Source organism: Lingula anatina, chromosome 5 (genome assembly GCF_051362555.1).
Source record: "Lingula anatina isolate TDL-2025a chromosome 5, LinAna3.0, whole genome shotgun sequence".
In the NCBI taxonomy this organism is placed as follows: Eukaryota; Metazoa; Brachiopoda; class Lingulata; order Lingulida; family Lingulidae; genus Lingula; species Lingula anatina.
In genome coordinates, this window is record NC_141771.1 from 8,038,548 (window position 1) to 8,066,469 (window position 27,922).

Here is a 27,922-nt window from a genome sequence, read left to right on the forward strand (position 1 = left end):
AATGCTTGAAAGTGGTTTTTATATTTTATAGTAACTGTTGCATGTACACGTGTACCTACTGACAGAAACTGCATTATATATAATCCTAAATAATAATTGCATGACTTGATCATAGACTAGAACTGAGCGTAATAAAACAGGCACATGGGTTTTTATACATAGTTGCAACTGTGTGCACAATTCTTGTAGCAAATGACACTGATGACATTTTGGACTATAAACGGAATCAGAGCTTTAAATGAAAGGTCTGGCAGGTTGTATTTTGAGTACTAGACATATAGTCTGTTTACTTCGTGTGAGACTGTATAGGTGTTCTCTTTGAAGATGAGTTGTAGTCACTTATAATTAGTCATAGGCAGGCTTTACAAAAGAACAATAAATTGAAAGTTGTTCTAAATGTTTATATTAAAAGATGATTGGTCTACTGCAATTTTGGGTGAAAATGTTGTAGTGTTCTTCTAAAACAAAGCTGTTATAAAGTTAGCTTTTTTATTTTTATCATATAAAAAATTAGGTGCAGAATTTCATACAAGTTTAATGACAGATTTATCTTGGATAAAAGTAACCTACTAGTAATAATTTTAACCTTAAAGTTAAGTCAACTTTTAAGCCTAAATTCTTCAGCCAGTGATTTCAGATTTGGAGGAATGGGGGGAGTGCTGAAAAGGTGGACTTTTTACCTTGAAACCTTTGTTTTATTACCTAGAACAATTTTTAAGTTTTTTAACCCCCCCCTCCACCCCCCCCACCCCCACCCCCCCACCCCCAGCTACAGACCTGTTAAAACATAAGTCAGAATAGTTGTTTGATATGAGCAGATCCTTTGCAGCAAACAGTGAATATATGTGGCATGTGGAATTATCTTCCTCAGCATTTCTTTGATTCAAAAACCATTGATTTTATTAGCATGTTGCCTTTGAGCATGTTTTTTGTCTTCCTTCCAGTACTTGTGCTATCCTCTGTGAAAAAAATATTGATTTTAAGTAAAACAATTTACAGTTGATTCAAAATGTTATCCCGAAGCTTAATGTGGTTTGGTCTTTAGATGCAGAAGTAAATTAAATTTCATCTTTTAATTAGCTATTGTGTTATTTCAACCTAATAGTATCTTGCTTTTTACCCCAGAGATATTCCAGTAATTATTTTAAAGCTTTAAAGAATATAAACTAGGACATCTTGAAATTGTGCTGCACTGCAGTAACAGAACAGCTGTTATGTATCTATTTTTTTCCAAAAAGTACACAAAAAGTATGCAAAGCCCTTTTGCATCTAATTCTAGTTTATTACTCATCAATTTAGAGTTTTTAAAATAAAATTTTAATATTTTACAAAGTAAATAGTCATTTAGATAGGTAGCATATGTGAAATGAAATGCATGCAGTGAGTGACTGTTTAAAGTGATCAGGAAACCCTTTTTGTGCATCTATTTGAGAACAATTCTTAAGATTACCTATAGTTGAATGCATTTCAGAATCAGTGTAATCAAAAGACTCAAATGTTCACCGTTTTTATGAAATATTTTCCTATGTCTTAAGTATGAACAGTAAATAAATTGATTGCTTAAAATTATCCACACTTTATCTGATGTCAAATGACTCAAAGTCTTCTAAATGGCCTAATGCAGGGGCGGATTTAGGCCGTCTTCTGGGTCTTCCGGAAGACGGTCAGATTTTAAAGTTTACATTGACGGGTATCTAATATTACTTGTCGGAAGACGGTCAAAATTGGAGGATGGATTAACAAAGATAATTTGGAAGACTGTCAGAAAATATCTCTGGATCCGCCCCCGTAATGACGCGTCTTTTGATTAGATGTTAACAATGACATCCATTTGGCATGCGGTATAAAAAATGGAATGAGCAATTACTCCATCACAATTTTATTCTGTGTCCTGAAAAACACTCCATTTAATAAATAACTTATTATTATATATAAAATGAATGGCGCATTCATGCAACTTAAAGGCGGACAAACCATGCAGGACACGCTAGTTTGATGAATCCTTGTTATAAGCAAGCTGGACCAGTTGTTGGTTTAGTGTGAGTCTTGCACAGCAATTCATCAGGGGAAATTGAACAGCCTGTAATCTTTTTGTCCAGTTTATTGGATTAATTCATTCATTTATGATTAGCTACTGGGCAACTTAAAATGAGAAAGGAAGTGTTCTAAAGGTTATTTAACTGGATAGGATATGAATGTTTTTTGTATGTTACTTCCATTATTTTTATACCTTTTTACTTTAAATTTGATTTAGAAAGTAAGTTTCAACTAAGAAGGTGTTGTAGCCTTGCTTCCAATGTCTAACTTGCAGTTAAGGTGGGGGATTGCTTTGCCAAATATTGTGAATTATCTTCCTCTAATTAATGTTTACATAATTTTCATTTATCCCATGCCTCATGCTTTAAAGTAGTTATTTTTTCTAAAAAGTAGGAATATTTTGCTTTTTGGTGCTGCTTAAGTTGTGGGAAATAGTTTTATTCTACACAAGCTGAACAGACAGCTTCACATGGGTTCTGCTACTTGTATAATAGGCTTCAATGTGGAGTTTCTCCCTGTTCAAATTTGGGAAGGTACGGTAACCACAAGAATAAATCAGTTCTGTTAATTTAAAAGTTATCCTTTTGGGGATTTTTGCATCAATTTGAAATCTAATTTTCCCATGGAAAAAAAATTCTTCCACTTATGTCCCTGCACTTGGATTTAATGGTTTATGAATGATGTAGTAGCTCTAAATGCCTACTAGTAACCAGATGTTTAAACCTCCAAGCCTTCCTGTACATATCTGAAGGAAATGAAGACAACAGATACTTATATTTGAAGAGTTGTCTTGTTATTTTGAGATCTAAATTGGAAAGATAAGTAGCATTGCAGTATAAGTAGACATACAAATATGGCTTTGGACATATTCAGATGTATAAAGTATAAAACCTTCCATCATGAACATGTGGAGAAAAAAAAAAGATATTTATGATACTGAATGATTATAAGACTTCTGTTCTAGAGATGAGACCCTTAAAAGATAAAAAAAAAGACATTAATGAAAGGGCAAATTCCACATATCTTGTTGATAAATTAAAAATAAATTGTATTTTAAGGTAAGTTTAATCCACTTCACTTTCTGCTAGTAAGGCAAGTTAATTGAATTTGCCACAAGGAGAGGGGTTGGGGGGGGGGACTCTCAAGTAGCACTCTGGTGTCATTACCAAGTTATTGAGTTGTCCCTCTCTCAAAATAGACCAGTCTTATTAAGAGGTATGCCTAGTATTAGTGGTTTAAAATTGTAGATACTTCTCATGCTCCCCCCTACCCCCTCTGAAATGGTCAACATGATAGGCAGTGGTTGATTGTTTATTTCGTATAACCCAAATACTTGTAGTGAGACCATTTTCTGGGCAGAGTTAGCCTTGTGACACTTTTATTGAAGCCCTAGTGAACACGATCATATTGAATGAAGATAAAGTGTCAGTGGAAATGGCGCAATCTCGGCCAGGAAATTACTGTGGGACATCAGACTAACGTTAAACAAATCTGTTCATTCATCATTCCAGATCTCATAACATTTCAGTTACAGCCCAGTTGTAATGGCTTATCTTAGTACCACACTGGATGGTACTGTAAGGGTACTGCAATTGGGGGCGTCTCTATAGTCCGAGGTTCATTGGTCCGAAAAATGGTAACATTTTCTTCAGTTTTTTTTTTCAAGGGTTCGTTGATCCAAAGGTTCTATAGTAAACATTCGGACCAGTGATCCTTCGGACTATTGAATCTTCGGACTATTGCTGCAGCCCCCTGCAATCATAGCAGAATGATCTGCGGACTAACTGATCGGCTGACTGAATATGGCTGACCAAGCTAAAAAGCAAGCTGCTTTAATTCTCTGATGGTTTCTCTGCCTCCACATGCACCATTAAAGGGATGAAATCTTGGCTCTGATGTTTTATTGCTAGGGGCCTGGAGCAAGAGTGTGTGTGGAGGTCGGGAAACCATCAGGGGATTAGCGGTATCGCTTTTTGGTGGGTCGGCCATATTTAGTTCATGGATCTGTTAATCCATGAATCAAATTTATTCTGAATGTGCTGTAAGGGTTTATTATCATCCAGATAACAAAAATGGGGTTTTTCTTTCATCTGTTTATTCAACTAGACCCGTGCACCGACAAAGTCCAAAATTTACGTGGATTGAGTTGAGATTTTATGTGATCTACTTCCAAGAGATGGATACGCAGGCTCTTGTAGTCCAGGAGGAGAAGCAGTAATAGTGATGTGGTGGTGGAGCCAATGGAGCCGGCAGATGAGACGGACGAGATGGGTTGGTACTAAAACCATGTGTACCCCCAGCACAGCAGTGGTGGTTCAATAATGAAGCTTCCTTTTTGCTTACTTTAAACGATACAAATCCCCTCGAAAATATGAAATGTTGGCGTTTGTATTTTTAGTTGATACTTATAACCATACTTAGACAACTCAAAGTTTTAGCCTCAATTTAACACCTTTCTATTTTTAAGTGAGATAGCAATCATTATGGTACGTAATTTTATCCCTGAACAAGATTTTATCACCAAAATTGGCATGGTTGACCAAAAGTTTAGGGGCTTCAATCCTGTGCTGCCATTTTGGTTTTAATGTTTTTGTAATGGACTTATGAGCCCCTAATTATGGATTTTCATTAAACAAAGGCATTATTTTGCTTTATCCACTATAAAATCTGAACTAAAACGTTTATGACAGGGTTTGGAGTACTAAATGGTGTTATCAAATAGGCATTGAAACGGTGTTTGTAGGTATTCAGGTTAGAGAGATATGTGAGAAACTGATAATTCCATTTTTACCTCAAAATCCCAATAATGACATCACATGTAAGATGACGTGTTTAATTTTTATTAATTAGGCACTGAACATTGATGATTGATCTCTGTGATCAAAAATAATGTATGCAAGATAGTAAATAAGGAGTTTATGTCAAACGCTAAGCCTAACAGTACTGTAAGTGTCTTTTCACTTTGAGGACCTCTCAGAACAAAACATTCAAAAAAGAATGTTAAGGAGGAATTCTCGATGTAAAAAAAAAAAAAAAAAATCTATCAGTGGACAATGATATCTTTGGTGTGTCCTTCCTAGTTTCTCATCGTAGAGGAGTCAAACTAAACCTAAGTTGAGAAAGCTAAAACCATCATAATGGAGTAGGCTTTCTCTCTTCCCACATGACATGATAATGCCTTTTATTCCATTGTGACATTTTAACTGAGAAGATTTAATTACCATGGGACTGGAGATATTTCTCGAACAGAAGGACATCTTTTGTTGCCTTTTGGTGAATTCTTTTAACCACATTTCATGCTTTTTCTAACTGAACATGCAAGCTACATGTCATCTTAGAATTTATTGTTTGTGAAACAAAGTGTTGCGAAAAGACACACATCATCCTTTGTACAAGTGCCACATGTGAGGGCAGTGATGTTTTTTTTACAAAGTAGCCACTGTCACAAGTATTGACAATGTATGATTTAACAATGCCTAACAAAGGAAAAGAAACTTTTGTATAATGAACCATTGATAATGACCAATTTTTGGACTTTCGTTTTTTGGTGGTCATTTTCCCATGACGCACATACAGTACTTATAGTCGAATAATGTAAGATTTAACAAAGCCTAACAAAGGAAAAGAAACTTTTGTATAATGAACCATTGATAATGACCAATTTTTGGACTTCCTTTTTTGGTGGTCATTTTCTCATGACGCACACACAGTACTTATAGTTCCTGTTGTGGGTGAGCAATGTGCGTTATACATAGCGATGGTGCAGACAGCAAGACCTGTGTGAAAGCAAAAAAGAATATTTTATTTATTATATGTCACTTGTATTGTGAGGTTTTCCTTTAAAATGTTTTTGTTTTTGATTTTTTTCTTTGTTATTTCAGATTTTGTATTCCAAGAATAAGGTTTTGGTTATGACACTATTTGAGGTAATTTGATAATTTTTGTGATGCTTTCCAACAATTTGATTTTGGCTAGGATGCTTTTCCAAACTTGATTTTGTTTTTAACACCCTTCCCATCAGTTTAGCAACATGAATTTATTATAACACAGCAAAATGCCCCTTGATAATTAGGGGATATGTAGTCTTTAAATGAAGGGTCAGCATGGTTTAGTTTCATTCAAACTTTTTTCAAATCTTTGTACTTCAGCAGTGTACTGCACCCTTAAAAAAAGTTAGTCAAGTTTGTTTATCACATTTATCCCCTCTACAGAACCACAAAATCTGAATAACTTCATGCTTGCTGCAAACAAAAGTGTCACAGAATGTCAGAATCCAAAAATCCTGCTCACATGGAAGTTTGTAATTCAAGATTGCAGCAATTGCAATTAAACCAAAAGCTGTGGGTAGGACAGATGCATCTAAGACCATGATCACTTTATTGCTTTTGAGATCTCATGTATAAACAGTGTTTCAGGTATTGACAATAAAATAAATTGAAGTGTTTGCAGAGAGACAGAGAGAGAGAGAGACTTTCAGAATAGATGATCCATGGACTAACTGGTCTGCGGGTCAAAAATGGCCAACCTCACTTGATGCCTCTTATCCCTTAATGGTCTCTTCGCCCACCACATATACCAGGCCTGTAGGGACCGAATAATTAAATAGATTAAGTCTTGGCTTGGAGGTTTAATTCCTGGGCCCCTATAGGACAGTTATGTGTGGTAGGCGGGGAGACCATTAGGGGATTAGTGGCATCACTTTCAATGGGGTCAGCCATATTTGATCCACAGAGCAGTTAGTCCATGGATCATCTAGTCTGAATCAAGAGAGAGAGAGAGAGAGAGAGAGAGAGACTTAAGGCACAACTAACTACTAACCCAATAAGCAAAGTGTTAATATACATAGAAATGACCTGATTTTTATTGAGATTGGGTAAAAATTATCAGTCTTTCCAGTGCATACTTTTGGAATCACTAAGACTATTCTTCTTCTTAGCATTTTGTGGTGGTTTGAAAATAAATTATGCAGTAGCAATATAGGATAGGCTGACTGTCAGCAGGAATGTTTTCATTTAACCAATGTAAGAAAATTATGTTAAAATATGTATATTTGTAAAATTCACAATACTCATTATTATCCTCATTGAAAAGATTGCCAATGAGCACTTGTATACTCATACTAATATCCCAGTCACACTACAATTGCAAAAATGTGCATTTCTATAATGAGAATTTTTTCGTGAGAAATTCTATTCCATATTGTGTTCACACTGTAAAGTGGAAACCGCATCGGCAAAGCCAAAATCCAGGTGAAACTTCCTGTGTAAACAACTGCGCATGCGGTGCATCAAGCAGTACGAAATATGACGACAATAACTACATGTTTATTTCTCTGGAATTTTTTCCGCTTTCTTCTCGAGAAAAACATTGTAAAGCAAAATAAAAAGAATATTTGGACAACCCCACTTATTTGGCACGCGTAGTAGGCTTTCTGAGAAAAGTATGTTTCCCGCCATGTACTGCGCATGCGCAGAGATATCTCTGCACTGTTTACTTCCAGCTACTGATTCGAATCGCGCTTAGAAATCCACCCCGCTTGTAGGATTTTGAAAATTCGAATTACAGAAATCCTCTTGCATTCACACTACTGCATTTAATCGAATTGTGACCTAATTCGCAACTTATCCGGATAACTGAGCATAGTGTGAACGCAGTATTAAGCTCAGTTTTTCAAGGATATAACACTAGTGTGATAGTTGCCTTACTAGGATTGCTACATCACACCAACTGGCATTCAGTGTAGGATTTTGTTTGTTGGTTAGGGGTTTTTTTTTATAAGATGCAAAGCCATTATAGAAGGTGTGCTTATAATTTAATAACTTTGTCATCATATCTCAAGTTATAAAATTTTTTTTTTGTTGGAAAGAGCAATAAGAGCCTTTTAAAATGAAAATGCTTTTGAGAACTGGTTTCTTAAATGTAATTTAAAACTTCATTCTGAAGGGCATTAATTGAATTAAGGCTCCATGCTTGATCTAGAATTTCAATGTTTATTTTTAATTGCACAACTGATGAATGTGTTTTAGACAGTCAAGGAGTGTTAAATTTATACTTGAGAATCTGGTTTGACATTAATGATTAATTTTTGAAATATTATAAAGATAATATCAAAAAATAACCTCTTATTTATTAAATGCATGGGATGAACTAATTTTAAATTGAATAAAAAACTGCCCTATTTGTCATAGAGTGTTTGAGTAAGTAATAAGTAACAAAGCAAATATTGTATTCATATTATGAAGCAAGGGTTCAATCTTTCTCTGACACTTACTGGCAAATACCATCTGTTTCTGGTGGTAAACAAGTTAATGAAAATGTCATTGTGTGTGTACCTGAATATCACTGTAGTTTGCAATGCACAAAGTGGCATGGACAGGAACGACAGTGAAATTATCATTAATGAAAAGTTATGAGACTGATAAGTAATTCCCTGGTTATGCTGGGGGATTTTATTGAAATCAAATGATGTTACACTGTTTTTTTAATGTTCTGACAGTGTAGAAGATAATATAAGCAATCTTAAATTCACTCCCTCTCTCTTTCTCTCCCTCTCTTGCATGTGAGCACTCACAAACACACAAGCATGTTCGCACACACACATACACATACACACACACACACACAGATTCAGAAGCGCCCCCATTTTTTATCTCATGTTTAAATTGTTTTCACTGAAAAAAAAAGTGATTCAGAATTTAAATGCAAATGAAGTTTATTGCTGTTAGTAGAAAAATTTCATTCAAAGTATCAAAAGAAAGGTTTCCCTGTGTACATAAAAATAACTGCAGCCAAACCAGAAAACAAATACAAGGAAGATTGAACATTTATTTCAGACAGATTGGAGCAGTAAGGGGCAGTTCCAACACACTACTTAATATGCAGTGTGGTCATGCTTCCATAATAAGTTATAATTAGTAAGCCTAACATATATGTACTATGAGGCATCTTGGAAGATTTCTGGTTAAGATAATAGGACTGTTGCTATAGGCATATTTCAAAGAAACTGGTCACTTACACTGCAGTAAAAGATGCTGATATCTCATTTTGTTTAGGCTTAAAGAAAATGATTTCTCAGGTTTCAAGGGAAACAGTCTTACAAAGTTTGAGTCAACTGACCATGAGGCATTTGTAGGGTTCTTCGTGAGGTAATAGGACTGCCGGTGAAGCTATAATGGCTCTACTGAAGCTTATTGTCATCGTTATCTTTCTGACAACTGTGTTTATTGGCTGCTAGCTGCAATGCTCAGGTTTATTGAATTCTTAGAAAATGAGATTGTTTCTTAAATATTGCAATGCCTTTTATGCCATTTTTCATTTTTGGTGAAGAAAGGTGCTGTTTTGTATAAGGGTATGAGGGGTGATAGGAATATGAATGTTTAATACTATATACGGCCCCATTCAGAATAAGGGACTAACTAGTCCCAGGGTCAAGTAAGCTTGCTGTCTAATCCACTAATAGACTTTAACAATGTATTTACTTAATGAAATCAACCAAGTAAATATAATTTTGCAAAGATAAACTTATCGCAAATTGTCCTTATCTTGTTACTTGTCCTTATAAGTCCTTCACTCAGACTGTACCAGTACTAGTAACAGTTTCTCTAAGTCCAACATGTACCAGTACACAGTAAATAAATAAAACAACTCCCCAGAGAAATACATGGTAGTTGCTCACAGTCCGCTGTCAATGTCTCTCAAAGTCTCTCGCTATTAAAGGTCACTCTCCCTCACTGTTCGTCCTATATGTATACTTTTCACAAATCTAGAACTTTCTGGAGAACCTTCCATAGTGCTATTCCACACATGACTTGAAACATTTAGAAGGTACTAGAATATAAACAATAAACTGACAGTTCATAACACATGCTATGGGATCAGCGCATCAAATATGGTGAACCCTGTATGAAAGCAAGAGCGCTAAATCCTGCAAGGTCTCCTGGCCTCCACATGCGTAGTTCTTGTTGGGGCCTAAAAATTAAACCTTGGAGCCGAGATTTAATCTGTTAAATGGTGGGGAGACCATTATGGGATTTAACAGTCTTGCTTTCATATAGAGTCTGCCATATTTGATCCGCAGATCAGTAGATCCAAGGATCATCTACTCTGAATTGGCTCAATGTAGTCCCCTGAAGAAGCTAGGGAGTAGTTTCTGTGCCCTCAGCTTGATTATCCCTTAGCTGGTCAGAGAGACATATCAGACAATTAAGCTGTTTACATTGGCTGCACTTATAACTGAAAATTCCCATGGAGATAGAACAACCCTGCAGGAACAATAAGTTTATTCTAAGTGCTCCCTAAGAGAGGTCTTGACTGAGTTATGGAGAGAATTTATTAAAAAGAGACAGACAGAGTTACGAGAGATACAGATGAGAGTTCCGAAGTCAGAGATTTCACAACGTGCAAATACCATGTGTTCACTGAGCAGATTATCTTTACTGGTCATAGTGTATATTGATGCCTCCAAATTAAATCGCACCACAAATCAAATCACTCAACAAATTGAATCAATTTGCAATACTAGTGCCTTTTTATATCATAACTCTAAGAAACATACATGCTACACCCTCACCAGCTCATCATAATTAACAGAATTACCAATGGATCGCGCAACTCTACCAAGTAAACAACTGTTCAATCAAATGTCAAATCAAAACACAACAGTGTATAGTTAGTTTTTTCACTGTGGGAATCATGTTAAGTACGAAAATGCATAGATTTAGTTAAAAATTTAATTTCCTAGCTCTTGCTCAAGCTTAAAATAAGCAGTTACTAAATTTGAAGAAGCTCAAAACATGACATGACATGTGTCTTATATAATGATGCACATGGTTTGGCATGTGCATCTCAATGACATGTAATGATTACCAAGAAATGATCTTTTTGTAAGCACTGTTTCAGGGGAAAAAACTAAAACTCAGTTGTTATGACACCATGTCCCTATCTCTGGAAACTACCACATGATGTGAATGTGCCAGGGCCTTCAGTACGTGTACAATAATCAATTTAAAGTGATGTACCACTGGCTTGCCAAAAAGTGATGTGCCTTTTCACTATTTTTCAGTGTTTACACAAGTTTTTTTTAAGTAAACAGATGTGATACCACAGTCTGTGAAATGTTCAGGCAGTATGAATGTTACAGTACCTAGTGGCATAATTTTCATTTTCATAGCATGTTCTGTTGTCTAAGCATTCTTTGGCATATTAGATAACACTTTCTATGACACTGATATCACGCAGTGGGACTAAAGGAACAGGATTTCCTTTCATTAAATTGACACTTCATGTGATAAGGATTATGTAGGCAACACTAAGATCCTGAGCTAATTAACCTTATATAAACTTAAAAGTATATTTTCAGCATTTGCAGGAAATATTCCAAATTCATTATATTTTCTTTGTCTGCATATCCTACAAAGCTACTTATTTTTTCCAATACATACCTTAAAAAATGAATAAATAAATAAATAAGAAAAGTATATGACGTCGATTTTTCTTTCTGAAATGTGGTTTAAGTGTGGTTTAAGCTGGGTCTAAGTGACGTGTGGGGGGGGGGGGGGTCATTCAAATCTAAATTGTTTGATTAGATATTAATTGGTATGAAACATCCAATTCAAATGCAGGGGTGGTAAAGCAGTTTATGTATTATAAGAGCCTTTTCGTGAAGGAAAACTGAATTTTGCAGGAAATCCCCAGATAAGATAGTTTGATTCTTTAAATCGTTTGCATTTGGTGCTAGTGTGACAGAGTGACTCATAAACAGGGACGAGATTTTTTTCAACTGTCGGCAGATTTTCGACTTTTTGGAAGCCAAAATTATCATTGGCCTAATTGGCCCTCTGGGCACCACGCCATATTTTTGGACTTTTTTTTTTACTAAATGGCAGTCTCTACCCTCCATAAAGTTGTGTGTAGATTTGGATATTTAAACATGTCACTGCTTTACTTAAGTAAATAATTGAATTACAGTGTTATATTCTAGAGGATTTTTTTCTTTTTTTGTTTCTTTAATGTAAACTTTACAGATGTATGAGGAAGGCAGTTATAAAATAGACCTAAGGTGTAGTATATAGTATGTTCAGACAAAGTTAAACAAAAACTTGTTAAGGTCTAGATATTCAGTCAGTAGTGCGCCATTTTACCATAAATGATTAATTTGTACCACCAGCGTTGATGTAGGCACTGGCGGTACACATGGTTTCAGTTCCGACCTGTCTTGTTAATCTTTGAAGACAAATAGTCTAGATAATTTAAACTAAGTATTTCAGTACAAAAGACTAATGTTACTTCATAATATTAAAAAATAAAATCACTGGAAAGTAGATAAAGTCTAGGTCAGTCTCTTTTTGAAGACACCCCAATTACTTTTTTGTAAAGAAAAAAATAAAGAAAATAGATAAAGTTTTGTTTAAAAACTAGTTACAAATGAATATGGCTTCTAAAAGGATATTGTAGCTCTGACCAATGTCAGGTTACAGAGGTGTTACCATGGTGATCCTTTGACCAGTGGCATAGAACATTAACACCAGGGGACAGGTATATTTGCACTGAACATGTCATAATAGTGTAGTGCTGGGAGATCAGTAAAAGAATGCATTGACCTAAATTGGTGAACAGAAATAATGTAAAATGTGTCTTTTTGCACTGTGCTTGTAGGTAAGGGTAATTTACGTACTGGTAATGCAAATACCAATTACAGAAGGGTAATGCATGAATTGTATTATATTATTATTATTATTATTGTTATTATTATTTTATATTGTACAAGGCCATGATAATGTATGTACCAGAAGTAAAATTGGTAATGTTTCTATGATAAGGTTTATTTGGGTTCAAAGCTGAGGGACTGTTCAAGTATTCTATTCACATATACTTGAATGAAGTCAAAAGTAAAAGATATGATGGCATTCATTTGGTGTGTGTGAAAGTTATCTTCCAGAGTTTCTCAATGGAAAGTAAAAGAGATAAACGTGAAAAAATGTTATATTGGCTAGTAGTTTGTAATAAATATCAGATTGAAATTGAATAAAGCAACCTTTTTGATTTTGGAACTGAGACTGCAGTTCTGTTGTTTCTGACACCAATATCGCTCACTGATATTTCTATGGGCTCTTTCCCAGTGAAACTATTATTCTAGGTACATTGATTGATCCAGTTCTGTGGAAACTCTACCAGAATGCAATCAGATAAATTAACATGATGTAGATTAACATGACTCCTGGCATTGAGTAGAATACAGAAAAGCTGGTGATGATATGGGTAGGTTTAAAACAAGAGGCGTATTAATTATAATCTGTTAAGCTGAGCAATAAAAAATAATAATTTTGTAATCCTGTTTTATGTAATGTATGCCCATAATGGCAAGAACAGAAAAGCTGGTGATGATATGGGTAGATTTGAAACAAGAGGTTTATTAATTATAATCTGTTAAGATAAGTAATAAAAAATAATAATTTTGTAATCCTGTTTTATGTAATGCATGTCCATAATGGCAAAATATCAAATCTCTCTACTTTTCTCACTGATAAGATAGCTTCTGAATCATTTTTTAATGTTGTCTTCACTTTGTTATAGCAGTGTGTTGTCTAAGTTTTTCCTTTGTACTGATTTATCAATCTGTATATTTGCCAGCTTTGCTGCCTATTTAAAGTTATGGAATTTGAATCACAAAACATAGTTATTGGAAATGCCATTAAATATCTATTTGAATTTAGTAAGCAGCTACTGCATTGTTCATACTTCATGGGATATTGACTGAAGATGAGGTTTTTATTATAAGTAGGTCATAATTATATTGTGTGTTGATACTCAGGCACATTACAGGTGGCAAATCTGATAATATATAACCACAAATGAAAAAAGAGCATTATAAAAATCCAAGTGATATATTTCAGAATTTAATAATTTAAGTTGTATTTTATGTTGGTACAATATGTAGAATCTAAGACATAGTATGTTTGTACTTTATATAATTAAAGTAATATCTATTTAGAACACATTTGCCATAAAATAAGAAAGGGAGCTTTGCTTACCTGTAAAGGATCTTCATTCAAGGTGTGATGGTTTATCCTGTAAAAAAAGAATAAGAACTAAATAATTCAGAGACTACTTTATAAATTTACTTTAATGGTAATAAATCAAAACTTCTCTTCAGAACAGAGGCTATTATTTTCTGTGTTCCAAATATACTGTAATATTATAATTTTTTTTTGTTAAAAAGGCTTGGGACCATACTTGGCTATACTGCAAATCCTTCCAGTGCTTCCCTCTTCAGGGGTTATATTGGTATGCATATATACTAGTACTGTATAACTGTATATCAAAAACTACCACAGTTCACACTCAGAGAACCGTCTATGCCCCATGGTCTTCCTGCTACTGAATACTTGGATGCTCTGCATGTGGTACTTAAAGATGCATCTTAAGACTGGTACAAAAATAGATAACCTCGGGCAGATGCGCCACACTGTGTTGGCACATCGCGGTGACATGGAGGAGTCAATTTTATTGTGGAAAGCTCAGGGTTTTATGAATCAATGTCTATCATTAGGAGGTGGGAGGTGGGTCTTGCATATAACTCTTTGTTCTGTGCACATTTTACAGTCATTAATATTGAAAAATGGTGTCTTTTATTTCTTTGTATTGTGATTATAGTAATACTTTATGGATTTATATCCTTAAACAATGATACATAATCTTTGAATAAATTTAAAATTCGGGAGACGAACTCGAAGGGCATTTTGAATTAAAGTTATTATTGAAGTGACAGCTTCTTGGTACCCTGTTACAAATGCATGTGTCTATAGCGAGTGCATCAACCTTTGCAGGTGGTGGATGTTTAAAACACCTTTTGCTAAAACAACAGCATTAAATTGACTTCTAGTTGACAGATTTCTCACCCATAGGTTTGAAGCGTGGGCATGCATTGACACATATTTTGTTTTACCAATAAACACATTTTACGCTTAACCTGAGGGAATGGGAAACATCTCAAAAGCTGTATTTGCAATTTTCTTCTGAGTTTACCAATTAACTCAATATTAAGTTATATTTTCCTAGCCAAAGAAGATGACATGTGTCCAGATATTTGAGCTTGTATGACAGAATAAAGGTCAAGATGCTGTAAGCTCAGTCTCCAACAATTTTACCACTCATCAAAAATTGCATATTCTTTTTTTTAGATATAATCAAATGGTAATCAACACTTGATTTCAAATTTTTATAGAAGATAGTTTCAGTGAGCGTACTGCTAGCACATGCTTTTTATCATGTTTATGAGGATTAAAAAAGGTTTATTGCTTTCTGATTTTTATTAGCACTTCAGGGTTATGGTATTAGCATTTTAATGCTTTTGGTTTCTGATTGCTTCACTTGTTCTGATAACCAGTCTAATACTCAGTTCCTAGACCTAAATCGATACAAGATCGATCCATCTCCAGGGGGTTTCTCGCTAAATTGCTTTTAGCTTAAGCAGCTTAGATGTCTGGCATGCCTACTAAAGCTGATAAACAATAATTAATTTCCCCCTAGCAGCTTCAGTAGGCATGACAGACATCTAAGCCGCTTAAGTTGATTGCAATTTACGAGATTATCCTCTAGGAGATGGATCGATCCACAGTTAGTATGATACGGTCTGGGAATGGTCCCTGACTGAGAACACACAGAACTTTCTCCATACCGATATCCTTCTGAAACCAATTAGTTTTTCACCAAGGGAAGAGAAAAAAGCTACCTAGTGGGGTTATAGAATACTTCATCCATTCTTTAAAATATGTAGAATCAAATTACACTTCCTTCAGAAAGTGTGATATAATAATAACTTCCTCAAGAAAAATGGTTGAAGTTACAGAAAATTGACCCACAATAGCAACCTTTTTGTTGTTATTTTGCCAAGAGTTGTTGTATGTGGATATTATAGTGCTAAGGGGCAGTACTTAAATTACGTAAAGCATGAAATATGGTGTGATCTGGCAAGGGCATTTTTTTTTCTCAGTCCATGCGTGTGTTGTTGTTAGTAGCAGACACGATGAAAACTGAAGAAAAAAGAAGGAAAGAAAAAAAAGCAGACAGACAAATTTTCAGACCAGTAGTAATGACACATTTGTTGAAACGTTTGTTGAAAGGACTTTTTGCCAAACTGACTGTTAATCCATATCCAGTGATGGTAGCTCCTTAAATTTTTGTTGGTCCCTTGGACTAACTGAACACAATTTTTTCTTCCTGTCCTTGGAAATTTTATCATTTTATCATGACCAGTAAGACCCATAGTTTTTGCATGTATTAAGTTATCTGCTGTGAAATACACAATTATTCTTCATATCAACTTCAAAATCAACATAATTAATCACTTGTTAAGATTAAATTGGAAATGTTAGCAGGAAGAAGAGAGGGGTCGATGTGGTTGAAAACAGGAAGACACAAAAGGAACAAGGAGAAGTCCTTATCAGAGGTTTGTCAGGATTTGAGATTGGGAGACCAAATTCATTTTCATTTTGAGATGGATCTTTTAGGCCCATACACAATAATACACTTATTGTCATATACAATAATAGAAATCTGAAGTATTGGCAGTCCAAAATTGAAATTATAGAGGAAGAAAAGAAAAAAAAAAAAGGCAAAAGCATAACCATTGCCTGGCTTATGCCCAAGTATAAAGTTTACAGCACAAAAAAAAAAAAGAAAAAAAAAAATACAGGATAGAAATACTGAATTATTGGCAACTAACTTTTCCACATGCATGCATATGATCCGACTGCAAAAAATCTTGTTGCTTCAGATTTTTAGTATTACTAACACAAATTACTTGGCATTCTAAAGAGGTGGAAAGTGCGTTTGCACACAATTCGTGTTATTACTTAAGGGGAAAAATGTTGGTAAAGAATTAGTACAGAAGACAGATGTAATGGTGCTTATTTTTTTATCAAAGGTCAAAGTATTGTGTCTGACATAAAGATCAAAAAGATATTTTATGAGGCTGTATGTTGTAACGTGTTGTGGTCCAATAGTTCTTGAGTAATGTTGCGGCCTCTTTGTATAATGCCAATGTAAGAAATTAACCATATAATTATAAGTAATAAAGATTTGCGTGCATCCACCTTAGATAAGAAATTAGTATATAAGCAAGCAGAATTGATACCTTAGGGGAAAGAGAGAAGGGGGAGACTGGGAAAAACGATCTTGGGAGCACAGAGAAGAAGTATTTTGGGGGGTTAGGATTTGGAGACTTCACTTAGAATATGTAGCAGGGGTGGATTTGGGCCGTCTTCTTGGTCTTTCAGAAGATGATCAGATTTCCAAGTTTACATTGATAGGTATCTAATTAGTACCACCAGCGTGTATGCTGGCGGTATCATGGTTTTAGTCCCGACCCGTATTGTACGGCTCCGCCGGCTCTGCAGGGTGGGATACAAGTCATCGTTACCGCTTCTCCTCCTAGACTGCATGGCCCTGAGTGCCCATCTCTTGTATTTAGGTCACATATAGTCTCAACTTGAACCCCCTGTTTTTTTTTTTGTCTCAGTCGGTGGAACTTCTGAGCACCTCCCATTTCAAGAATTTCAACCAAAATGACCTTTTCTTTATTTCTATTAATTTCTTTTGTAGGAAATTTATGGCACATTACTGTACTCTAAAACTGTAACATTTAGCCCCTTATACCTCCAAAACTAGAAGAGATGGGTCCAAAGTTACTACTGAAGTTGAATAGGAAGTCATATACTGGCAATTTAATTGTGACCTTGAAATTGACCTTTGACCTACTTTTCACCATTAACTGAAGTTTGAAACATTTTAGTCTCTTATATCTCCAAAACTAGAAGAGTTAGGTCTATAGTTACTATTGAAGTTGAATAGGAAGTCATATACTGGCAATTTAATCGTGACCTTGAAATTGACCTTTGACCTTCTTTTCACCATGAACTGAACTTTGCAACTTTTCTATCCCTTATATCTCCAAAACTGTCAAGGAAATGCTCATAGTTACTATTGAACTTGCATAGGAAGTCATATACTGGCAATCTAACTGTGACCCTGAAATTGACCTTCGACCTCATTTTCACCATAATCTGAACTTTGCAAATTTCCTTTCCCTTATATCTCAAAAACTGGCAAAGATACACCCAAAGTTACTGTTGAACTTAAACAGAAAGTCATATACTGGCTATCTAACTGTGACCTTGAAATTGACCTTTGACCTACTTTTTATGATGCACTGCACTTTGCATGTTTTCTGGCCTTTAAATCTCCAAAATTGTCAAAGAAATGCCCATGGTTACTATTGGACTAGAATAGGAGGTCATATACTGTGACACATTGAAATTGACCTTTGGCCTAATTTTTCACCATGAACTGAACTGAACTGCATATTTTCCTGCCCCTCATATCTTCAAAACTAGCAGAGATATGCCCAGTGTTGCCACTAGGTTTTCTCTTTTGTCAGCATATATGCAACACTGACAAAACATTGGCCTAATAGGCCTATTGTCTAGAAAATCACAGGAGTGATCAATGTTAGGAAAACACGGGTCAATTCGAAAATCTGCTTGATTGTACCATTTTTAGTTATATTTTTTCGCATTTTTTGCATAATTTGAGAACTCTTCTAGATTGCATTTTATAAAGCTTGTCAAGCACAAGACTGGTGGTGGTGTCCCTTTTTTTTTTTTTTTTTTTTTGGGGGGGGGGGGGTCCATACAAACGCGCTTACTCCAGCTGGTGGTACAATATCCGGAGGCGGTATCACCTCTCTGATCCTCTAGTTTGTTTTCTGTTGGAAGACAGTCAAAATTGGAGGACGGATCAACAAATATAATTTGGAAGACAGTCAGAAAATAGCCCTAGATCCGCCCCTGTGTAGCTACAGAGTGTCAGTGAATAAATTGTTTAACTGGTCATTATGTGGACTTTTCTTTGTGTGACCTTACATAAATCTGACACGAACCTTGGAATCTCTAAATTGCATTATCCGCTAAGTAAGTAAAAAAAACGTAAGGTCCTGTATATATATTTCAGGCCCAAGCTTGAATTAAGTGCAATAAAATTATATTAGTTTAGGACATTCATTCCATATGTATGAAAAGGTTTATTACAAAAAGTCCAAGTACACCTTCACTTCTGCAACCTCCATCTCATTTAAAGCCAAATCAGTACATTAAAAGAAGAATAAAACATTGAATTTAAGTACAGGGATGGGTCTAGCAACAATTTGTAAGTAGGAAAAAAGTGGTTTTTGCCTAATGGAGGAAAATTCATTTTGGCAGGTAAATCCCGCATAGAGTGCCTTCAAGTGAAATTAACTTTTTTCAAGTAATCCAATATTTTTACGCTTGATGTTTTCCCTGAAGCTCCTCACATATCACCGAGTGTATCCACATGGAAAGAAAGGCATGGATACCTTAGATTACACATATGCTTGGATGATCTTATGCATGAAGTGATACCACAGTAAACATTTTTGCGCAGGTTTCCTGCAAAATAACATGTACTGCCACATAGCCTCCAGGTTTTAGACCATGTCCCAGTTTCTTGTGTCAGTAACAGAATCTCCAGATTGCTATGTTTTTTCTGTCTCATTCCAAGATTTAGTTTTCATTTGTGACATAAATTTATTGAATACAGTCTGACTTTTACTAATTTAAATTTAAAAAAAAGAAAAAAAAATTCTAGTTTTTTTTCAAAGGTTCACACATATTTGGTAATTTACTATTCATAGCAGGCAGGCCAAAAAAGAGGAAAACAATATTCTCATTTTGAAAAAAAAAGGCCCTTAAAAGAGCTCTGTAGGCATTATATAATTGGTGAAAGATGCGGAAATAAACATCATGACAGTCGTGTTATGAGATAGTGCTGTCACTTCAGAAATATGTCTATGCCAATCTGTTCATTTGAGCTGATGATGTAACAGAAAGGATTATGGGAGTGAAAACCGTGATAATGATATCTAACAGGTCTTCCTCTTTCTGAACATCTATCAACACTGTTTTCATGCCTATTCTGTCATAACTGTTACAGTAAGACTTGGTACTGGGAATCAGTGCCACAAACATTATCTTGAAAGGCTTCCTTCTGATTTTATCAATAAAGAGGGAAAAATGCCTTGGTTTAATGAAATGTCATAATTAGGGGCTCTTCTATCCCCCCCCCCCAAAAAAAAAAAAAATGTGGGGTATGTGTTTTCATCTCACGTGTACAATTGTTGCAAAACTTTTTTCACATGAAGCTACCAGGAATTATTCATGAGAGTGTTAAATTTGATACTTATACCTAAGGGGTTTGTACCAAAGGAAATTTAAAAATAGATATTTTCAGTAGGATCATATAAAACTATTGTTGAAAGACTTTTGGTAATACATGACTGTTTGAAATAAGAACACACAGTGACACAGGTGCTGAACACGTATTGTGACAGAAAAAAAAGAGAAAAAATTCAGTCTCCTGTTTCACAAAATGTCTGAAGTTGAAATGAAGTCTTAATTAAAAGCAATCTGAGTAAGCTAACATACAGACTTTGTACCAAGTCACTTGTGGATGAGTTTTACAAAAAAAAAAAAAAAAAAAAAAAAAATCACAAACCTACACTACGTTGTTTTTGCATTCAAGTTGACCATCTGACCAAATGACCCCACCTATTTTTCCTAATTGTTCTTTGTCTGTGATAGCCATCATACCTGGATATAAATTTTACAAGTGAGGCAGAAATGTAAAACTGTAGATTCTGTTGTTCACTAGCAGACCATATCATGTTTGGAAAGATCTCGTAACACATCTTGAAAGGTGATACGATAGGATTAATAAATTGTATAAATCACCATCTCAATTGAAAACTGCAGCATCAATCATTGTCATACCCCTCTACAGTACAGCATACAGTGTTGCATGTGACTCTTAGGCCAGACCAATTCTGGCAGACACTGGTGCAAGAGATTCCATCCAGGTTCAGAATTTTTTCAAAACTTGTGCACCTGAAACGGTCTGAATGTGCAACTTCAGGTCACTCTTTTTCTCAGAAGTTATCAAAGAATTCATCCAGGTTCAAACATCGTACCAACTGGATCGATTCAACTCTTTGGGGGTTCTCACTAAAGTGCAATCATTTTAATAAGCTTAATTGTCTGACATGCCTCCTTGAGTAACTTGAGTTAATTACCCCATAGCAACTAGAGGAGGCGTGTCAGACATTTCAGCCGATTACAGTGATTGCACTTAGGGAGAACCTCCCACAGAGTTGGTTTGATCCAGCTGGTACCATGGATTTATCTGAATGCTTCGTAAGCTTATCACAGTATCTGAAGCACCTCTCAGCAATTAGGCAGTTAACACTTAACAGGCAGGAGAGCACCCTTTGCTACTCACACAATGACCTTCTGCTTGATTCCTTGGCGTCTGGATGGGAAGCCAGTCCCTGTTTGGTCTGAATATGTGAGGGAAGATAATGGCTTAACTACTTCAGTCAATCCAATAATGATTTTACTCATCAGGACAAAGTTCAATTTTGATCTGAAGAACAGATTCAGTCATGTTAAGACAATTTCTGTAATGTTTATGGCCATATAAGACCATTTCTGATCCACAGTTGCAGATTCAGACCATATCAGGCACACCTGCTACACTAGTGTAAGCAATTGGACTTGCATCTCCATAGCATTGGCCTCAATTAGTTAAAATGTTTCAGTACATAAAAATCGATCAGCTGTTGATAAGGTGAAGGGGTTGTACAGGTGAGGTCATTATTTCAATAAGTGTTAGGAACCTGATGTGTTCTGCATATGGGCAACCCAATGTGTCCATTAGTGGGAACGTGATTTGGCCTCTAGCTATAGCTTCTACACTTTCAATGTCATAGACCCCATTTCCATACCTAGACTGATCTAGCAGGATCGACCCATCTCCGAGGGGATTCTTGCTAAATTGCTTTCAGCTTAAGCGGCTTAGATGTCTGACATGCCTATTGAAGCTGCTAAATAATGGTTAATTAGCCCCTTAATTTACAGCTTCAGTAGATGTGCCAGACATCAGAGCTGCTTATACTCCATTCACACTACAGTTGCAAAAATGCGCATTTCTATAATCCGAATTTTTCGTGAGGAATTCGATTCAGTATTGCATTCACACACACTAATGCGAAACCGAATTACACGTTGAAAATTTCAGGTTTAACTTCCTGTTTTGAACACTCGCGCATGCGCCGCACAGGAAATCTTTAAATACCAACAAAAATTTGTGACGACAAATGCAACTCTAAAGACATTCCAGCATTCTTGAGAAGTATAAGATGGCAAAATAAGTTTGTTTCCTCATGTTGTATTGAGTGGTGACCTCCAAATACGTTTGGTGCAATCGCTAAAGTAATAAACAAGCATTCATAGATACCCGCACTTATCTGCACACATGCGCAGTTAGATCTGTACAGGTGTCTATTCCGGTAAGTTATCCGGATCGCGCTTAGAAATCCATCTCGCTTGCAGGATTTTGAAAATGCGCATTACAAAAATCCTTTTGCGTTCACACTACTGCATTTATTCGAATTGTGACCTAATTCGCAATTTATCCGGATAACTGAGCATAGTGTGAACGGGGTATTAATGTAATTTAGTGAGAAACCCTTCTGAGATGGGTTGATCCTGCTAGATTGATCTAGGTATGTGAATAGGATCATAAAGTTTGATGGCATATTTGGAAGCATCACTCCTTTCCATGATCCCACTGGTTCTACTTCTATTTGTAAATTATTATCAGAATCTAAAGCTGCTGCTACATTTTGTAATGGTAATGGCATTAAATATTAATTAGTGTACATGTACAGCACTCCAATGAGGTGATGGAGGGAATATGTATCCCTTTATGGGCGCATTCCGATAGATTTTAGATCGATCTATCCCCGTGGGGAGTCTCACTAGATTACTGTCAGATAATCCGGCTCAAATGTCCGTCCCGCCTACTACAAGCTGTAAGGGGGTAATTAACTCGTGCCTGCTCGGCTGACAGCTATTTAGAGTGAACCCCCAGGGAGTTAGGTCGATCTAGTTGGATCAATCTAATCTCTAGGAATGGGGTCTATGTTTATAGTAGATTGTACTTTTGTGGTTTTGTACAAGTGAGTGTGTTTTTAACATATTTTAATATAAATATTTTAATATTTAATATTTTAATATAACTTAAAAGTTAGCAATTCAATAATGTAGTGCACATAAACACACACACACACATTGGTTTATATATATAACAAAATATATAGATTTAAGGAACCAGAATATTACCAACTCTGAACCACTTAGATAAGCATATCAGATTGCAATCAAAAGCAGATTTGGGCTCCATTGAGTCACTTTTAGCGTAGTCATGTGAAAGAATTCTCCAAGAATCTAAAAGGCTTATATCTTTTTTATTGCCTTTTATCTAAGCCTCTGAGGAAATGTGACTTTCTTAACAATGGTTTGTGTTCTGGGTGGTGTTAATTGCCAATTTAGGTTTGTCAACTTCATTTAGTGTGGGTCGATTACTTGTTCATAAAATGCTCACAACTAGAATTGCAGAATCTGATACTTATTTTTAAGAAGATAGCCAGCTAACCAAAATTCATGTTGAGGGCCCAGCACCTTCGTCATCAATTTATGTGTGTGTGTGTGTGTGTTTGTGTGTGTGTGTATGTGTGTGTGTGTGTGTGTGTGTGTCAGTTCTCGGGTCATCTAATCTGGATAGCCCCATTGATATTTAAAGACATGACAATTTTTCATAAGTGGTTCAGTACAACTTACTAAGCTTTGAAAAATTAATTAAAATGTATGGATAATTGCAATGATGGTAGGTTCACATGCAAGATCAATTCAACATGCCGCTGGGACAACTGTGATTGCCACAATTTCAACAGGGCTTAAGTGTGTCTGAACTTACTTTCAGGGTTTCTGAGATACAGTTAATTCTCCATATTTCTTTGTTATATGGAGTATCTTTATGGATGTGTCAGTGTGTGGTGAATGCTGTTAATTTCTAGCAGAGCTGCTTCTAATAAAATCACACATTATATAATGCAATGTTCGTGCATGCATGCGACCATGTGTTTATGTTCCAGATGCTCTCTCTAAATATGTCACAGCTAATATAGCAATCTCCGTCACCCTCCTTTAGTTTTGAGTTGCACAGGTACCGGTAGCTTGTAAAGTTAGGCTATAAGACAGTGCTGTTGGATTCATTTTGCTAAACAAGGTCCTGATCTAGCTAGTATTAGATTCATTTTGCTAAATGAGATCCTGATCTGGCTAGCATTGGATTCATTTTGCTAAACAACCCCCTGTTCTACCTAGCATTGGATTAATTTTGCTAAACTAGGTCCAGATCTAGCTAGCATTAGATTCATTTTGCTAAACAAGGTCCTGATCTAGCTAGTATTGGATTCATTTTGCTAAATGAGGTCCTGATCTAGCTGACATTGGATTAAATTTGCTAAACAAGGTCCTGATCTAGCTAGCATTGGATTCATTTTGCTAAATGAGATCCTGGTCTAGCTACCATTAGATTAATTTTGCTAATTAAAACTAGTTCCTGATCTAGCTAGCATTAGATTAATTTTGCTAAACTAGGTCCTAATCTTAGACTAGCTAGCACTGGATTTTAAACAAGTGTTTGTAACATCTTTTTTTTTTTTTTTTTTTTTTTCAGACAACAGACTGTACCATCTGCTCTTTACGGCACGAAACCATTTTATTAATAGCTTTTATTTTACCAATGCCCAAGGTGCCATCACGCAATCATGTACTGGTTTGTCACAAGTGAAATACTGCTAAAAAACAAAATAATAAAACAAGAAAAACAATTTTCTAGTAAGATCAAAATGTTTTTTATGTCTTGCAGGCCATATTGAAATCCAGACAGATTTAAAATCGGCCTATGCCAAACTGAAATCTAAGTCACAGACAATTTTAAATTATGAATAGATTAATAACATCCATAATAAAGCCATTTGCATCTATCGATAAGTGCATCCTATCTTGCATAAAAGGGATTACAGAGCATTTTATCCTACATATATTGTAGGGATTCTTTTGAACTGTTAGTCCTGTCTATATGTAATTTGACAACCAATTTTTTAAAGCTCATTATCATTTTTTCCTTCTAAAATACAGTCATTAGTTGACCTAAATACTCAGTGATGGAGAATAAATGCCGAGGCTGATTTTGAATGTGCCAATGCAAGATTGAATTATCAGTGTATCTTACCTGGACTGATTTTAAGTCTGCCTGCCCCAGAGTGAAGTTTAAATCTGGACTAGGCGAGAACGTCTTTTCAATCAAGGCATTGAATATGTGAAAGAGTAAATAAATGAAATGCTTTCTGAGTGGTAACATTATAAAACCCTCTTAACATGGATTTAGCCCGTAAGCGCATACATTGTACAAACCTTGTATTTCCTGTAGTTTGGAGGCCTTTCTTCACAAAAGCTCTTTTTGTCCGCAACAGTAAGTGGTGTCCTCTAGCTATTTTTCCTCAACAGTTGAAGTCAGTGTAGGTTGGTAACAAAGGTGGTGCAGAGTGTTTCCTGTCGCAAATTTACAGAGAGATTTTCCAGACAATTACCTGAAATGACATAAAATATATATAACCGTTATTCAGCATGCAGTTACATATTTTGTTGCTGCTGCGTTGTTGCAATTGGGCTTGCTTCCAAGTAAGCAGTGATATGAAACTATACACCAGACAAAAGTTAATAGGCAACAGTTAAACCAAAACAGAGGTGGAGAAGAGGAATTTTTTCTATGGTTAATGCACACAAATTTTCCTGAAAAAAAAAATTGAAACTATTAAAAGATGTCTATAATAATGTTGTAATTCAGATGTGAACTTACATATGCCCTATATGCAGTATGCCGGTTGGTTCCGTTTCACTGCTTTATGGCACTCTTAAGGTGCATACTTTCAGGTGAGACTAAGGTAACACGAGTGCTTGATTTCAGTGGGTTATTTGTTCAGTAGTCCCACACATAAAGGTATCAGATGGGGAGACATTTAAGGGATGTGCTCTTTATATGAGACATATTTTTAATGGGATTTTTACTACAAAGGTGTGTTCATACCATGACAGATTTGGACTGATATAGGTCACTATATGTGATATTATTAATATTATTGTCATTATTTAATAGGCATAAAATATGATCTAATATGCAGGAATGTGAGGAGTACAATCAAACTCACTGAAGGCGTCCTCACGAAACTTGATGCTCACTAATGGCCTATTGGCAGATTGTTCGACCAATCAAATAACTCAAATGATCAGTCAAATGACAAACTTTTGAATAGATGCGGTCCTTAATTGGAGGGCATTGACATTCAAATATTTAAACAGTTATTGACTTTACGTTGTGTTGTAGACTCTGGCCATAACAGAGTCTTGGCTGATTTCACTTTTTTAAAGCCAGCTGTAAAACAACATATTGACCTTTGCCAAAATCAATAATTTACCCAGGATTGTATTTACAGGGCAACCAAATTAGCAAGATTGAATGTTTAATCAATTTTCAAGAGAGTCTAAAAAGTTGAAATATTGTGACTGGTGGGGGGATGGCGTTATACCAAGTTAGTTTATTTTTAGTCAATAACCTTTTCTCCTTAAATGCCTAGTTTATTTTTCTTTCATAAGGACTAAACACTCAAAATTGAATTCTTTGGTAAGCCAGGTATGCCGCTTTTTTACAAACATAGACACTAAGACTGCAGAGAAGGCCTTTCTCTCTCTCTCTCTCTTTTTTTTTTTCACCAAGAAATTAATGTTCCATGCTTGATTAATAATTTAAGGGTGTTTAATGTAAAACGTAACATCACAGTTTTCGTTGCTTCATAAATGGCTATGATAAGCATTGAGGTTGTACCTTTTCCATGTTAAAAATGGCACTCGGTCTGTAAACAGCTGGTAGCTGCACTCTCAACGTGGAAATGCAAGACTTTATGTGTTGCGTGCATTTTCTCAAAGGATCTCACTATACATGTGATCATGTAGAAAATGATTTGAATAGCTGGGATGCAGCTTTTTGTATGAAAAAGGCTGACTCTGTACATTAATGCCCACCTTGCTCTATTGTGTATATTTGAAGGCAAAATGCACCATGCCCTGCTGTTACTGAGATATCGATATTTTAACTGAAAATCATCCTTACAATTTGCAGGAATATGAGCCAATAGAGTGTTCTCTTGAGATTGGCTGTGCATTCTGAATTCAAAGAGTAAACAATGAACCATGCAATCTTAACTAGGCATCTGAGCTACAGGTGTTCATTAAAGCACAGTGTAGAAACTGAAGCAATCTGAATCTTGTTTCTTAATTTGTTACTTAACAGGTCTTAGGGACTGTTCACGATGGGTTTTGTCAACCTAGCTAATGTGCAGGGACTCTCGCTGAATGCAATCAGATTGGCAGACTAAAATGCCTCCTTGTTTCTAACTCATATAATCACCAGCTTTTCTATATTTTACTCAGTGCCAGTAGGAAGTATGAGGAGGAGGTGCCCCTTTGTTATGTGGGGTTGGTGACGCACTTTGGATTTTTTTTTGCGTATTAAGTGGCCAGTGTTTAATGATGGCTTGGAGAAAGTTAGTATAATTGGTTTTTTCTTGACTCATCAAATAATCTGGGCACATAAAATAATTTCTAGAAATCCTCTAGCCCTTCAACCTGTCCTGGCTAATGAAGCAATTATAAACATTCTGTTATGCAAAAAAATTTAAGCCTTATGGCCATCATTGAAAATATTGATTTGGTTGTCTTCTGAGAAGACTGGTAGTCCAAATGACAACTTAAAAACTCTTTGGGGAAATACTTAAAAGGACTGCTTTTGAGTATTGAAGTGTTTCTTCTCATGATACAGATTATAGGCTATTTATATAAAGAAGTATTTTGCC

General features: G+C 35.5%; 2 protein-coding genes across 9 annotated transcripts in view; one reads left to right on the top strand and one right to left on the bottom strand.

Moving 5' to 3' along the window:
• The window catches only part of LOC106162134 (DNA mismatch repair protein Mlh1-like), a 79,355-nt gene that overhangs the window by 18,608 nt on the left and 32,825 nt on the right, over positions 1-27,922 (top strand). The gene's annotated exons all lie outside the window — the stretch shown is intronic.
• The window catches only part of LOC106169297 (melanocortin receptor 3-like), a 51,957-nt gene that overhangs the window by 5,407 nt on the left and 18,628 nt on the right, over positions 1-27,922 (bottom strand). For 2 of the 6 annotated variants that reach the window (XM_087012840.1, XM_087012837.1), the window contains exons 3-4: positions 25,428-25,603; positions 14,067-14,103 (exon numbers count right to left, since the gene is read on the bottom strand). The gene's annotated coding sequence lies outside the window, so the exon portion shown is untranslated. Of the gene's footprint in view, positions 1-14,066; positions 14,104-14,268; positions 14,556-25,427; positions 25,823-25,872; positions 25,952-27,922 lie in introns of those variants that run through there. The other 4 variants (XM_087012842.1, XM_087012841.1, XM_087012838.1 and 1 more) reach the window with 3 other exon arrangements.